The sequence below is a fragment of the Anomaloglossus baeobatrachus genome, chromosome 3 (assembly GCF_048569485.1).
Source record: "Anomaloglossus baeobatrachus isolate aAnoBae1 chromosome 3, aAnoBae1.hap1, whole genome shotgun sequence".
Classification (NCBI taxonomy): Eukaryota; Metazoa; Chordata; class Amphibia; order Anura; family Aromobatidae; genus Anomaloglossus; species Anomaloglossus baeobatrachus.
In genome coordinates this window covers 296,098,119-296,112,042 of record NC_134355.1, presented here as the reverse complement: position 1 = coordinate 296,112,042, position 13,924 = coordinate 296,098,119, and the positions used below count along the sequence as shown (strand labels likewise).

General features: G+C 42.4%; 1 protein-coding gene across 4 annotated transcripts in view; it reads left to right on the top strand.

Annotated features, from left to right (window-relative positions):
• The window catches only part of TPD52L1 (TPD52 like 1), a 145,437-nt gene that overhangs the window by 105,783 nt on the left and 25,730 nt on the right, over window positions 1-13,924 (top strand). The gene's annotated exons all lie outside the window — the stretch shown is intronic.

Genomic DNA, 13,924 nt, shown 5'->3' with positions numbered 1-13,924 from the left:
TACACGGCGACTCAGCTGATACCATAGGTTTGCTATGGGATTCAGGTCTGGAGAAAATGCAGGCCAATCAATTTGAATTACCCTAGTCTCCAGCAGCCGTTCTCTAATGATTGGACTTTGAAGAGCTGGAGCATTGTCATCCAAAAAGATGAAATTAGGCCTGTGTTGTCCATGCAGAGGCACAATGACTGGATTAATAATAATAATATTTTTTCACACATAGCACCATTCATTCCACAACGCTTTATATACATTGGCAACACTGTCCCCATTGGGGCTCAGAATCTAAATTCCCTATCAGTTTGTCTTTGTAGTGTGAGAGGAAACCCACACAAACACAGGAAGAACATACAACCTCCTTGGAGATGTTGTCTTTGGTGAGATTTGAACCCAGGACCCCAGTGCTGCAAGACTGCAGTGCTAGCCACTGAGCCACCCTATTAATGATATTATTCAAGTAGTAGGGGGCTTGTCATTTTACCATTCACAAAGTGTAGGGTAGTTCTGTATTGCCTAGACCAGGGGGTCTCAAACTCAGCTGGTTTATGGACTGCACATAGAAAAATATTGAATTGGGGGATGGGGGTCGGGCATCCTCTGCAGGACAAAGTGACATTTTTAGTGATATCAAATTTTTTTTCTATACATCTTTTGTTCACTTTTTAGAGCAATTTATTGCTTGTCAATTACATTTTTTTTTAAATGGCATTCATCATATGGGTTATGATACAGTTTTATAGCTTGAGTTGTTATGGATGTGTAGATAGCAAACATGCACTTTTTTATTTTAGTTTATATATAAAACAGTATTTTTAAGGGTAAAAAATGTCAGTCTTTATTTTTAATTTTTTAAAACATTTTTTTACATTTTATCCTCTTCTTTTCTTATAAGTAATATTTTACTAAATTAGTAATTTCCCCCATCCTGGTCCCTTTCTTGTAGTTATGTCCCCTATCATGGTCCTCGTCTTGTAGTAATGTGCCCATCCTGGTCCCTATCTTGTAGTTATGTCCCCTATCCTGGTCCTCGTCTTGTAGTAATCTGCCCATCTTAGTCTCCTTTATGTAGTAATAGCCCAATACTGGTCCCCTTCTGGTTGTAATGTGTCCATTCTGGTTCCCTTAGTGTAGTAATGCTACATCTTGGTTCTCTTGTAGTAATTGACCTTACTGGTCCCTTTTTTGTAGTATCATGCACCATTCTGGTTCCCTATTTGTAGTAATGTGCCACATCCTGGTCCCCTTCTTATAGTAACATGCCTCATCCTGGTCCCATTCTTTTACTAATGTGCCCCATCCTGGTCCACTTTGTGTTGTAATGTGATCCATCCTGGTCCCCTTCGTGTAGTAATGTGCCTATCCTGGTCCTTATGTTGTAGTAATGTCCCAATCCTTGTACCTTCCTTGTAGTAATGCCCCATTCTTGTCCTCATCTTATAGCAATATCCCCATCCTGGTCCCCTTCTTGTAGATATGTGCCCATCCTGGTTCCCTTCTTGTAGTAATGTTCCCATTCTTGTATCCATCTTGTATTAATGTCCCCTTCAGTGGTCCCCATCTTGTAGTAATGTCCCCATCCTAGTCCCTTTCTTACAGTAATGCCTCAACCTGGTCCCCTTTTTCTAGTAATGTCCCCCTTCCTGGTCCCCATCTTATAATAATGTCCTTCTTCCTGGTAATCTTCTTATAAGAATGTCTCATCCTGTTCCTGTGTTTTTGTTGTAATTTCCCCTATTATGCCATTCTTCACATACACATAAAAAAAGATTCTTTTCACCTGTCCTCAGTTCCCTTGGTGTCCTCTTTTCGGCACGTGTCACGCAGGCACCGTAGACCACTTGAAGATCATAGCCCGATCCAGGGGGGTGCCGCCGTCAGCGCTGTATTTCTATTCAATTGAAATGTATTACCAGCGTCTCGCAGAGTCATGTTCTTTGCACAGCTATACCAATGCCATCAGCCAGCCCATACATTTCAATCAAACAGAAATACAGTGCTGATGGCAGTGGCCCCCTGGATTGGGTTTTGATCGTCAAGGGGTCAACTGTGCCTTCAGACTGCTTGAAGCAGCCTCAGGGGCCACATGTGGCCTGCATGTTTGAGATTCCTGGACTAGACACACCTTCCCACACTAAACACCACTACTAGCAAAGGCTCGTCTGGTGACAAGAGTGGCTGATACATAGCGCTCTCCTTGACATCTCCAATATTGTTGGCGGCCATAATTTCTGCTCAGCGTAAATCAACTTTCATCAATGTACAGCACTGAGGACCACTGGGCCCTCATCCAGCGAAGATGATGTCTGTGCCTAGTGGTGTGGTCAGGTACCCTTCTCGGTCGTCTAACACGCAAACCATGCTGTTGTAAATAGTTTTAAATTGTCTGATGTCACACTTGGGTGAATCTCACCTCCCTTTAGGCTATGTGCCCACGCTAGAATGTCCCTGCGGATTTTTTTGCCTGAAAATCCGCGACTTTCGCGGCAAATCCGCACCCGCGGATTTGCCGCGAATTTACCGCGGATTTGCCGCGGATTTTGATGCGGATTTCATTTTTTTTTTTCTCCCCCATTCAAAACCAAAAATCCGCACAAAATCTGCACCAAACAATTGACATGCTGCAGATTTTTCCGGATCAAAATCCGCGGCAAATCCGCCGCGGAAAAATCCGCAGCATGGGCACAGCATTTCCAAAATGCCATTGAAATGGCTTGGAAGTGCTGCTGCTGCAGATTTTCGGCAAATCCGCGGTAAATCCGCGGCAAAATCCGCGGCAAATCCGCGGTAAATCCTGTAGCATGGGCACATAGCCTTATTGTGCCGGTAGTTGTGTGAAATTCCCTATCCAGTTCCTAAGGGCATTGTTCACAATGAAGCGGTCATCAGTGTGGGATGTGGTCAAAGGATGTCCACTTCTATGCCTTTCTGTAACTTTTTCAGCCTCTCTGTATCTTTGTTACAGCTTGCTGATGACATGATGACACTCTGTGGCACTCTCAGCTTTCTCCACTTGCATCTGAGAACATCCTGCTTGAAGCCTCGCAATGGCGAGGTACTGTTCATCAATTGTTAGGTGCCGTCTTAAGGCCCTGTCACACACAGAGCTAAATCTGCGGCAGATCTGTGGTTGCAGTGAAATTGTGGACAATCAGTGCCAGGTTTGTGGCTGTGTACAAATGGAACAATATGTCCATGATTTCACTGCAACCACAGATCTGCCAAAGATTTATCTCTGTGTGTGAAGGGGCCTTTAGTCTCACGCTATCAAAATGTGAATAACATGATGAGGAGAACTATTTAAATACCAATTCTAATTGAACCCTAAAATTTATTATGCTATTCATGGATCAAACACCTGTTGCAAATGTTTGGACAGTTGATGTTAAGATGTGTCTGGATTCTGAAGCGGTGGAAAAGTGTTCTTTGAAGTGACAAATCACAATTCTCAGTCTGGCATACTGATGGAATAGTTTGGGTTTGATGAATGATGGGAGAACGTTATTTGCCTGACTTCATTGTGCGATGGAGAACAGATAATGCTATGTGGTTAGAATAAGCCTCTTAGTTCCAGTGCAGGGAAATCTTAAAGGAATTTTTCATTTTCAGAAAACCCCTGTCCTCAGGTGTAAGTAAGAGAAAAAATGCCAACAAATTGTGCTTTACTCAACAGGAGACTCAGGGATGAACTCAAGGAGTGTGAGGGAAATGCAGTTTGTTTACTTTAAATAAACTGCATCTAAGGACAGTAATCACTTCAACTTATTAAGACATTTAGGACATTTGTATGCGTTCAATTTTCTGTGAAGAGTTTAGGGAAGCCTCTTTCTGTTCCAGCATGAATGTGTCCAAGTGCACAAATGAGGATCTACAAAGTTATAGTGGGTGACTTTGGTGTAAAAGGAAATGACTAGCCTGGCCTGCATAAAGCCCTGACCTCAACCCAACCAAACACTTTTGGAATCAACTAGAACAGAGAATGAGGGCCAGACCCTCCCATCCAACATTTTGTCATATCTAGCTCTTTTGGATGAATGTGTAAATATTTTTCAAGATACATTCCAAAATCTTATAGAAAGATTTAAAAAAAAAAGTGGGGTCTGTTATAGCTAAGCTATGGTTATTGTTATAGCAAAGGATAACATAGTTTTGCATGCATTTTAAAATGTATATAAGGCACCAGTCAAACATTTGGATACATCAATTCATGAAATTGTTTTCCTTGTTCTTATTGGGATTTGAACTTTGTAGATTAAGAAAGAAGGCAGTAACCCAAGATGGAAAACATGGTATACTTCTGGTCCGTGGTGAATGCAGTGAATATGCATGACCAAATTTAGTGGGCTCGGAAGTAAAAGCAGAGGCAGAGACGGAGACAGGTAAGTATAAAAATTCTTTATTTTTATGTGACAGGCATTTTCTTTAGTACAGGTTACACTAATGTCACACAGACCACATTAGTGGGTGGTCCGTGTGACACCCGTCCGTGCTACTGGAGAAAAACGGACATGTTGCCGTGTGGAGCACACGGACACACATGTGAGAACATGGACGTGTGCACAAACCCATTGATTTCTATGGGTCTATGTGTATCCCTGTCTCCGTTACATATGAAAACGGATGTCACATGTACAGGAAATGGACATGTGAAATAGGTAAAGGTATTACCTGAGGTGCTAAGCACTTATTTGTTGCTTTGTCTTCAATCTGTGATCCAACTCCAAATCATTTTAGTTAGGTTGAAGTCAGATGATTGTGGAGACCACATCACCTGATGCAGCATTCTATTCCTCTCCTTCTTGATCACATAGCCTTTACATAGCCTGGAGGCATGTTTGGGTCATCATTGTTCTGTTACTGCATAAACGTTGGTTCTACTAGGTGAAAACAAGATGAGAGGACATTGCAAAATGTTGTGATAGTCATGTTGGGTAAGTGTTTCTGGAAATTTGGAATAAATAACCAGCAAAGCACCCCTATGTGATCACAATTCCTCCTCCATATTTTACGGTAGGGACCACATGTTTGGAAACCATCCACTCACCTTTTTTGCATCTTAGGAAGACACTGCAGAAGCAAAAATCACAAAATTTGACTAATCACTCAGACAAAAGTATTTCCACTGATCTAATGTCAGTCCTTCTGTGGCTTGGCCTAAATAAGTCTCTTCTTTGCAGTTCTCAGTAGTAGCTTTTTTTGCCGCAATTTAATCACAAAGGCTTGCTTCTTGAGTCCTCTTCAGACAGTTTATATTGAGATGTGTCTGCTATGACGTCTATGCTTCACTTCTGATTGCTGTATATATAAACAGTATACCAAAAAAAAGTGAAAACAGCCCTCATACTTTAGTAAATATTTTTTTTTATATCTTTTCATGGGACAACACTGAAGAGATGACACCTTGATACAATGTAAACACGGTGGCGGTGGCACTCTGGGTAATAAAGAGGTTAATGCCAGCTTTGTATTCTCAGCTGGTACTAAGCCCGAAATTCATGGTGTCACGCCAAATTAGGCATAGCCAACATGAAGTTCTAGTAAACAGTAAAAAAAAAACGAACACATAAAAAAAAGTTTTATTTGAAATGAAACAGAAAAACATTTAGAGACGCCATCTTTATTATAAAAAAATCCTTAGTCCAACGTAGTCCACGGGTAGAGCAATGTCAGCTCTGCTTCATCGCTCTGTACAGACAAGTGTCTCTACAGAGCGAGAAGTGGAGAGAGCAATGTCAACTCTGCTTTATCACTCTGTACAGACAAGCGTCTCTACAGAGCGAGAAGCAGGCTGACACTGAGGGTATGATTCCTCTTGTGTATGACTCTTGCAAGTCTTGCATTGCATCACCCCACATGAAAATACATGTAGACGACCTGCTCCTGTCAGGAGATTGTGCGCCATGCCGGGTAATACTGATGCAAGACTTGCACAGTGACAGTTAAAGTCCAATTGAGTCCATGAGCCATGGACTCGGCTGAACCCTGACGTCATCGCAAACATGGCCGAGCACTGCCGAGTGACAGCAGTGCAGTGAATACCCCTTGGAAGTTAATGATCGGACCCGGAAGCAGAAGCGGCTGGGAGACAGTCTGCAGAATGCATTACGGGATCTGTAAGTATAAACATAATGTTTTTTAATAATGTGCTTGTTTTTACAGCCCCTAGACCCGAATTGGACCCGAAATGTAACATGAGCTTCCCAGGAAATCTCGTGTTCGGGATCATGTGCACGAACACTATGTGTTTGGTGCGGACCCCGAACTTTACAGTTCGGGTTCGCCCATCACTACTGTAGTAGTATATAACAAAAAAAATGAAGAGAGTTTTAAATAAATTATTTTTTTTTTAGTAAGCCATACAAATACAAATTAGCAATTACATCAATAATAAACCCCAGGGTAATTGCCTTGAAAACCACCTTTACAATTCATTGAGGCTTATAATTTGCTAATTGATTGAGAGAATGAGCATGAAATATTGGGATGCCTCAGCTGGATTATTCTCAGCTGTAATCCCATGCCTATAATTAAGAGAGAGAATGGATCACTGGTTTCTAACTACTATGAATTCAGTCCAGACTTTAAATAGTAAAGACATTTATAGAATTTAGTAGACGTATTAGGTAATGTCAGCATTATGTTCCATTTAACATTAATTTGTTGTAAATGAACCAAGAAGTAGGCAGAAGTTTACTTGTGTGGTTTATTCAACATAGAGAATATAATTCCCTACCTTGCGGACATAAATAGAAGTGCATAAATGAATAAAACTAGGCCCACTTAGCCTCTTAAGGCAGCACAGCATTAAAATTACAAAATTTTTACTGCCAGAAGGGATGAACGGATCCATGGATATTCGCCAGTTTCGGCCGGACTTTAGTTAAAAGTTCAGTTCGGTACCTGGACTTGACCCAAATTTGATCCCAGACCCTTAACCCCATATAAGTCAATGGCGACCTGAACTTTGATGCTGTAATATGGCTGTAAAGTGGTAGTAGGAGGGGCTAGAGGACTGTAAAAGGAAGCAAAATCGTGGTAAGAGCAGGACAATTGCCCTGCAAACAAATATGGATAGGGGAAAAAAAATAAAAAATGAGTATCAGCTTTCTGTTTTACTTTGGCTGATTATCATTACTATAGTGGACCCCATGCCTTTTTTAAAATTATTTATTTATAAATAAATAAATAAAAATTAAAATGGCATGGGCTCTTCTCTTCCCTATTTGTGATAACCAGCCAAGGTAAATCAGACAGCTGGGGGCTGGTATTATCAGACTGGGAAGGCCCATTATAGCTGTAGGCTGATGATCGCATTTCCTCATAGCACCATTCTTTAAATACAGAGTTTGTGGTGTACATTACAGGTGTGCGTGTTTGAGAAAGGTCGATAACAGAAATGTACCACATGTACACGGTTACCATTTGACCACAATTAAAAGTTCTGTCACTTTTACATTTGCGTGTTGGATGTCTTTGATCTATTTTAATAAAGACTCCCTCATACTCTCCCTCATTCACCAATTTATTAAAAAAAATGTTCCCACTTAGCTCCAACGTAATCCACGATGTAGAATTACAACTCCAGCGATTGTGAATTGCAGTAAAGTACAGCTATTTAAAGACTCCGGGTAACTGTCATCAGAGCTGCAAGGTCTCACTGAGCACAGCATTGAACCAGCAGCTCTGATAAGCGTTGTAGTCACCTAGTGAATAGCTGTACTTTACTGCTATTCACAGTCCCTTGAGTTAGAGTACTGGATTGTGGATTATGTCAGAGCTACATGGGAACATTTTTTTACTACATTGGTGAACAAACGATGATGTGGAGGAATGTTTTTTTCAGAGGAACTATTTTTTTTCCAGTAGTGTGATGTGCCAATTATGGGGCGGCTGAGGGCTGGTATTTTTAGACTGAGAATGGCCAAATAACTATGGAACTTCCCAGCCTGATAATACGAGTCCGTAGCTGTCTGCTTTAACGTGGATGTTGATCAAATATTAAAATTAAATTAATTATCTATTGCGTTAAACCAGGCTTAACACTGATTTATGATAAATTGTCTATGCGTGCTCACAATCAGGGTTCACAGCATTTTGGATACAGTATGTTTTTGCTTGTTTTTGCTATTCACAGTCCCTTGAGTTAGAGTACTGGATTGTGGATTATGTCAGAGCTACATGGGAACATTTTTTTACTACATTGGTGAACAAACGATGATGTGGAGGAATGTTTTTTTCAGAGGAACTATTTTTTTTCCAGTAGTGTGATGTGCCAATTATGGGGCGGCTGAGGGCTGGTATTTTTAGACTGAGAATGGCCAAATAACTATGGAACTTCCCAGCCTGATAATACGAGTCCGTAGCTGTCTGCTTTAACGTGGATGTTGATCAAATATTAAAATTAAATTAATTATCTATTGCGTTAAACCAGGCTTAACACTGATTTATGATAAATTGTCTATGCGTGCTCACAATCAGGGTTCACAGCATTTTGGATACAGTATGTTTTTGCTTGTTTTTCCAAAACACTGCTTTGTGCAGTACAAGCACACTGGTTGGGATTTCTAGACATCCTATGCCCACTTTGTTTGTTTTTCTTGCAGCGAAAACTGACTTGCAGTGTGGCTTCCCAAGCCACAGCATGTCAGTTCTTTACTGCGGAGACGCAAGTGATCTCCGGAGGAGAACACAGCGAGAGACCGCAACTGCCTGAGCCCGGAACGTGGGCACGGGCAGCTGCGGTCTCCTGCAAAGGAGACTCGCGGCCCCGCAGGTCAGAACCCACCGCATCCAGGATGTCGCAGGTCCTAATTTTGTGCACTTACCCTTAGACAGTCTTAGGTCCCAGTTCATGAAAACCAGCGTTTTTTGAACCGATGTTGAGGAGTAGAGTCTGGGTCACCTGTTTCATTAGAAGGCCCACACCTGTTAATGAATCAGGCAAGAGGCAAAGTTGTGTGCACAATTATTACTCCAAGTCCTGCCCACTTTGTTGAAATCTGACAAAAATAGCATAAAAACACAAACATTTTCAAATTTCTTGTGCAACCTCATGTTGTCTAAAACTTTTGGGACATTTCAAAGTATCCACTTTTCTTGTGTAAAAGCTTTGAAAAAACAGGGCCTCCAAGAATGTAAAAATCCAAATTTTATTAAATACATGGTAGGAGTCCAATGAATATTATATATTAATGCATTGAACGTATGCAAGTATATGATTTCATAAGCAGAATTTTTTGCAGATGCCTGAATGGAGATCCTACTCCAGAATAATCAGATTTGCATGCTGCACATAATTCTGCTAATGCTCAGAGCTTTCTGCTCCCTTTAAGATTATTCTTTCTGTTTATTATGCAAATGTGGGAAGTAAGCAACTAAAATGGAGTGCCAGGTATGCAGCGAAGAGGGGGCAGAGCAGGAAGTCTGTATGGCAAAGTTGCGGCCAACAGTGCAGGAGGTGATGTCTGTGAAGGCAACGTCATTTTGGAAATGTGTCTTGTATAGTCCAGTAGCATGCTCCTATTTAATTACATGGTGCTGTTAAGAACATATATGTGAACAAACCTATATTGGGGTCACCAAAATGAAAAACTTAAATAAGTTGTACATAGTGGTTTGAGAAATATTTACAGATCCAGGGACAAGCTCATTGCATTCAATCAGACCTACCAATCAGGGCTCTGATCTGATGGCCACTGAGTATCGACATGGTCACTGAACCAGGGGTATGCCAGTTTTTTTTCTTAACTTTTGTTGTTGTTACGGATGGGTTTTGAGATAACGGGGATGGGGATGTAACAAAGGGGTATGGAGCAAACTAAGGAATGGGATTCTAGACTGACCCTCAGGCTAGGAGGGTCCTAGTTATCCCTAATCCCATAAATACCTCTAATGGTGAGGATGTATGGGCCGCCACCCTGGCCTTGCTCCTAGCCAGCTCTGATCTAGTACCCTCTATTCCCCCACCCCAGAGGAGAGCTAGGGCAGATAGACTTACAGGGGTACCAAAACTCAATCTCATGACACACACACCAAGGTATAATACCATACAAGATAAGGGGGAAATAAGAGAAGGTGAGAAACAACAAGAGGATATACAAACAACAGTGCAGTCAAGCAGCAAACAGCACACAACTTGGCTCCAAAAGCAGGATCTTCAGCCTAACAGGAACCTTCCTCACCCCTCTGGTGGTCAGAAAAGAATGAATCTATATTTGGCGTCACAAGATGGTTCATGTGAGTATTTAAAAGGAGAGAAGTAGTCAAAACCGGTTACAGCTAAGATCATTCTAGTAAGCAGCAAACTACAAGGAAAAACAAAATTATCTCTTGCAGTGCCAAGAGAAAGCAAAATAAGTGTAATATGAAGGCCAAAAAATAAAAGTGAACAATCCCAAATCTCTCAATGGCAAGAGACACTCGTGATAGTACCCTCTTTCTACAAGGGGTCTCAGGACCCTCAAGACCAGACTCGTCCGGATACGACTAATGAAAGAGACACAGCAACTCACAGATGTTCCCCTCCATTGATCCCTGTTCCTCAAGGTTCACACAAACATAAGGGGCAGAAATAAAGCAGGCTCCAGAGATGCAACAAATCTCCTGAGCGATGACCTGTGGAAGATGTTATGCAACTTCAATACTGGGGTAATTCAAGCTGAAAAGTCATAGGGTTAATAACGTCTGCAACCCTATATGGACCAATTAATCTAGAGCCTGGAGCCATCAAAGCACCCTTCCAACTGATGTTTTTCATGGATACCCATACAAAGTCATTCACACACAGGTCTGGACCTGAACGTTTATTACCATGCACCTGTTTGTTCTCAGAACAAAATGCTCATGAAGAACAAACAACAGAGGCATCCCCCTTTGCCTTAAAGACCTTGGCCTGAGAGCCAGGACACTTAGTGAGAACGACCTCCCTCCCTTGACCACCTTTCCTGGGATGGGGGGCATCAAGGCTTAGTATAACCCTGTAACCCTGAGGTGAGGGTAGACTATCACCCATTCTCTCTGGAAGCACCTTAGTCACCTCTGCAAGAAACAGAGGTGTAGGTTTTACCAGGACAGTGGAAATAAATGCATACAAACAGTTGTTATCGTAAAAACTGCCCCAAATTAAAACTTCTCTAGCCTGCCAATCCATCACAGGATTATGTTTTCTCAGCCAGGTAAAACTCAAAATGATGGGAGTGAGCAGGTCTTCCAAGACGTAGCAGGACAAGTGCTCCCAGTGAAGAGTCCCTATCTGCAAGTTAATATTACGCATGACTTAGTAAAATTCTCTCTTCCCAATATGGGAATAGCTCTTGCTAAAGAACTATTGGCCAGACCATGTTGGCTCCTGCTCCACTGTCTACAAAGAATGAAATTGTCTCAGTTTTTTCACCAAAAACCACATTAGCACATATGGTGAACTGAGACGTATATAAATAGGAAATATACACTCCCTGTTCACTTCCCTCCACATGACCAGGGGTACATAGCTTTTTAGAAGATATTACCGTTTTGGGCATTGAGGGGCAAACCACAATATAATGACCCTTGTGACTACAATAGAAACATCCCCTGACCCACAGCAAACCGCAAGTGACCTAGAATGAGGGGAGACCCCCCAACTGCATAGGTTTATCCAACTGCAACAGTGGGACTGTATCCCTAGAGAGAATAACCTGGGGCTTGGTCATAGAAGATCTTTCCCTGAGACATTTATCTATCCTGATGGCAAGGGCCTTCGCAGCTGCCAACGACTTCGAAGTAGCATGCTGGACTAGAACATCACGGAGCTTAACTGACAGTCCCTCACAGAAATGACTCCTAAAGGCAGGGTCAGTCCATTGGGTGTCATTGGCCCATCTGCGAAACTCCATCAACCACAATGACTGTGAATCGGTCAGCAGAGAGAAGGCCCAGGACTGGGGATCTCCCTGAAGTAGAGAGATAATTACTATCCCCACTCTCTGTTCCTCACTTCCTGACAAACGAGACCTGAACCTAAAGTATAGTTTGCAGGCCTCCCTGAAAACCATAAATTTATCTCTCCCCACAGAAAACCTATCCGGCTGCATGTGGGCATAAGCCGAGATACAAAAAACAGCAATTTGCCTCGCGACTTCAGAATACAGGTCTGTAACCTCCTGCATTAAGGTCTGAGCCAGGTGTGCAAGTGCTGCAACCGGTGTTATAATGGCTAGAAAAAATATTTTATGAGGTCGGATATAATGTCACGGACTAGTTTGGCGATAACGGGTATAGGGGGTGTAACAAAGGGGTATTGAGAAAACTGAGGATAGGGGCTCCTAGACTGACCTTCAGGCTAGGGAGGCACAAGCTATCCCTAATTCCAGAAATACCTCTAATAGTGAGGACACCTGGGCTGCCACCCTGGCCATGCTCCTTCATTTAACATGAAGGCCAAAAAAATAAAAGTGAACCATCCCAAATTTCTCAATGGCAAGAGACACTCGTGACAGTTGTATTGGTTCATAAAATAATAGCCACTTCTTTTCAAAAGCCTGGTAAAACTCAGGAACCTCAAGACCCATCTCTTCCAACAAGGCTACAACCTACAATAACCCTCAGTCCAGTACACCACTGCGCAACCAGCTCTGTCCTTACCTATTGTACCATCACCCATTCCTTATAGACTGTGAGCCCTCGCGGGCAGGGTCCTCTCTCCTCCTATACCAGTCTGTTTTGTACTGTTAATGATTGTTGTATGTATACCCTCTTTCACTGTAAAGCGCCATGGAATAAATGTTGTCACTTGTGGGTATTTTCTGTCACCTAGGCCTCTCAAAGTCACTTCAAATGTGATGTGGTCATTAAAAAATGGTTTTGTAAATTTTATTGGAAAAATGAAAAAATTGCTGATAAACGTAGAACCCTTCTAACTTCCTAGCAAAAAATAGGTTTCAAAAATTGCATTGATATAAAGTAGACATGTGGGGAATGTTATTTATTAACTATTTTCTGTGACATAAGTCTCTGGTTTAGAGCATAAAAATGCAAAGTTTGAAAATTGCTAATTTTTTACCAAATTTTTTTGTTAAATAAACACAAAAAATATCATCCTAAATTTACCACTATCACGAAGTACAATATGTCAGGAAAAAAAACCCAATATCACAATCACTGGGATCCACTGACAAAGGTATTACAGCATTTGTAGTAAGCCAACAAATAGAAATAAAGACTCTTCCTTCTCACAATTCTACTAGTGATATAGTTAAGCCTCTAGTCCAAACTGTGTTTTTCCCCATTCTGCATGCAGAAGCAGCCTTGCCTCTGCGGTATCAAAGGAACGTAGGGGGATTGTAAACATTGCGCTGCTTTCCTAGGAGACAAGACACTTTTGATAGATTAACTGGTCCATTATCTCTGCAAAGAGCAGTAAAAAATTAAAACATCTATATATATAATTGCCTTATTCTGTCTGTCTTGCTCCAAAATGACGTCATTACAGTGATAACCGTCGCATTGGCCGCTCGGCTCAGCCTGGCCCCGCCCCCCGCATGCATTGGCCACTTGGTTCGGCCCCATCCCCCCCGCACACTTTGCCCATTCGGCTCAGCCCGGCCTCGTCCCCCGCACACTTTGCCCGCTCAGCCACGCCCCCCGCACACTTTGCCCGCTCGGCTCACCCGGCCACGCCCCCCGCACACTTTGCCCGCTCGGCCACACCCCCCACACACTTTACCCGCTCGGCCACGCCCCCGCACACTTTGCCCGCTTGGCCACGCCCCCACACACTTTGCCCGCTTGGCTACGCCCCCACACATTTTACTCGCTCGGCCACGCCCACCGCACACTTTGCCCGCTCGGCCATGCCCCCCGCAAACATTGGCCACCTATACACATCCCCCCAGGACTACTCCTCCTATTAGACTCCTCTCCCCCCAGGACTACTCCTCCTATTATACTC